Here is a 2,709-nt window from a genome sequence, read left to right as displayed (position 1 = left end):
ATTGCCGAGTCTTGTTTTCTGTAAAGTGACATTACAACGCGTTTCTTCTAGTCTAGTTTTCCCGTGTTTTGACCTTAGCCTAGCTTATCTTATTGTCCTGTCTGCCGCCTGCCTTTTGACCTCTCGCCTGATACAGTTGACTACGATTCTGGACTGCCTTTATACATCTGTTTGCACCTGTGTTGACCATTGCTTGTGTAACAGGTTACAATATCAAATCAATCTGGACATCAGAAGCCTAGGATTCGACTACTGGAGGTGATGAGCATTTTCTGAAAAAATGACAGAAACTACTATATAGGTAAGTATTTGAAATGTTTATAGATATAATTTTCTGCAGATCTTTCCCCAAAATAAAATTAACAAAATACGATAAACAATCAAAACACAATAAAACAAAATAAAGTTCAATTGAAATTACATTGAAAATGTAAAGAAAACCACTTGTTCAGAATCAACAAACTCAGTATTTCTCATTTCACTTCAAAAGGAAAATAGTTTGATTTCCAAGTGTCCGTGCGCTGGTATTAGTTTTTTTTTCCTTTTTTTTTAATCAGTTCTCAGAAAAAAAACCACGAACAGTCTCTATCCAGAAACGGAAAAAAACTGTCTTTTACCTTGAGCTGAAAAAAATAATAAGTATTAAAGTACTCTCCTGGTTCAGTAGGGTGGATTTCCAGTTTCCTTTTCTAGTGTCCGAATAGGTTGGCTCGCCATCAATGTGAATCAGTCTTCAATCAAAAACACCAAAGAAAAAAAACCTGACCTGTACAAAAGGCCAAAAGCATGACTACATTTAGTCAATGATATCATCATATCAGGTAAGTATTTCCACATACAAGCAAATAACATAATAATCATTCCAATTAACCTGTATCTCTTCTATTTTTAGGCATGAATACAAGGCGATATGCATGTGAACATACACGTGAAGGGAAATAATAACACGTGGAGACAACTAAATACAGTATATATCACACAACAGCAAAATAAACTCTTGTTTCTCTACAAACTGTGTTTGTTAGTCATTTAACATTAAATTCAAAGTGTTTACAAAGTAATTAAACTCACCATGTCCATATATTCACTCCTCAACAACACAATGATGCAATTTTCCCATCGATCGTCACAGGAACAATTTAATGACTGAATCCTCTTCAAATACTTCTCTATGAAAGCTTTTTGTAAGTTTCTCGAACTAATTTCAAAGTTATAATCTGATTTCACAGTTTAAATCATCAAATCTAGCGATCTCACCCTCTCTCTTCCTCCACAGTCTGGCGATCTCTTCCCACTGCGTCAGCAAGCGCAAATCCCTCCCACACATCACTGATTGGCTAAACCAATAACATGTGAATATTTCACATTATTATTTTTAAACAATTTATTTCTTATTAAGAACATTTTAGAACAATGAATCCACAGCTATATGTTGTTTTATCATGTTGTTTTATCCCCTGATCATTTATATTATTTTATAAATGTACAAATATAACCCTTCAGTAATCTGGGTTACATCCTCCCCCACTTAACTGTGCACGTCTCGTGACAGTTTAGAATAACTCAACATATTATACATCCTGTATGGAGGATTTCCCTGGTAAATCATTCAGACTTTCACTATTATCCAATGCATTAAGCAAAACGGTGTTTAAGCCTTGGAAAAAGGAATCCACTACGTGCATTAAAGGGTTTCCAAGCTGTGGATAGGTAAGCATTTTAGGACCCTTTCTTTGTCTAGTTGATCGTCTGGGAAGGTCTTCTAAAAGATCATTCCCCTCCTCGTCAGAGGTCTGAGTCTGTCCACTACATTCCTCTTGAGAATTTTCTTGATCATTAACTGACTTTGCATCAGGAATTGGACTTGACTCAGTGATCTCCAAGACATTAGGTAAGGAGTCTGTTGGAACACCAACAGGTAAGTGTTCTCTTATATTTTCAGTAGGTGGAGCTTGCTCTGGAACATCCGCAGGTAAGTCACTACTTTGATCACTCTGAGCTACTTTGTCCACTGAAAGTGAATGAATAACCTCAGGGTTATGAGGGACCTCATCAGAGACATTCGGCCTAAGCACTTGGTGAACCGTAGTAAATCTTGTCTCATCAATTGGATAAGCTCCACACATCATTTCAGGAATGTCATTATCCATCTCAAGAACAGAAACTGAACTGTCAAGGATCTGTGAATCAGGATTCTTCTGAGTCTTATGTCTTACATTAGGTTTACTCACAACTGGATCTGGGATCTTGGAAGCAGGTAAGAATCCACAGGGAAGCAAAAGATCTCTATGAAGAGTACGAAGTGGACCATCTTTTGTTTCTGGCCGGACAGTGTAAACTGGTAAGTTAGCAGCTTGTTTTACAACAACATAGATGTCAGATTCCCATCGGTCAGCTAGCTTATGCTTTCCACGGATGCGTACATTCCTCACTAGAACACGATCTCCGACTTCCAAAGAAGAATTAGTTACCCGTTTATCATACCGGATTTTGTTCTTTTCAGCAATCCTCCGTGCATTTTGTGACGCAACCTCATAACTTTCCTTAAGATGAGATTTAAGACTTTGAACATACTGTGAATGAGACACTTGTTTACAGTCTTTACATGGCAATCCAAAAGCAAGATCAAGGGGCAACCGAGGGTTGACGGCCCAAACATCAACTCATATGGAGAAAATCCTGTAGACTCGTGTTTAGTACAATTATATG

General features: G+C 37.3%; 1 long non-coding RNA gene across 1 annotated transcript; it reads right to left on the bottom strand.

Moving 5' to 3' along the window:
- Positions 1-298: 298 nt before the first annotated feature.
- On the bottom strand, positions 299-1,867 carry LOC130235861 (uncharacterized). The gene is made up of 2 exons (XR_008838422.1): positions 1,072-1,867; positions 299-766 (listed from the first exon to the last, which is right to left on the bottom strand). It is a non-coding gene; the product is annotated as an uncharacterized LOC130235861 (long non-coding RNA).
- Positions 1,868-2,709: the final 842 nt, after the last annotated feature.

Source organism: Danio aesculapii, chromosome 2 (assembly GCF_903798145.1).
Source record: "Danio aesculapii chromosome 2, fDanAes4.1, whole genome shotgun sequence".
Classification (NCBI taxonomy): Eukaryota; Metazoa; Chordata; class Actinopteri; order Cypriniformes; family Danionidae; genus Danio; species Danio aesculapii.
This window is presented reverse-complemented; position numbering and strand designations above follow the sequence as displayed.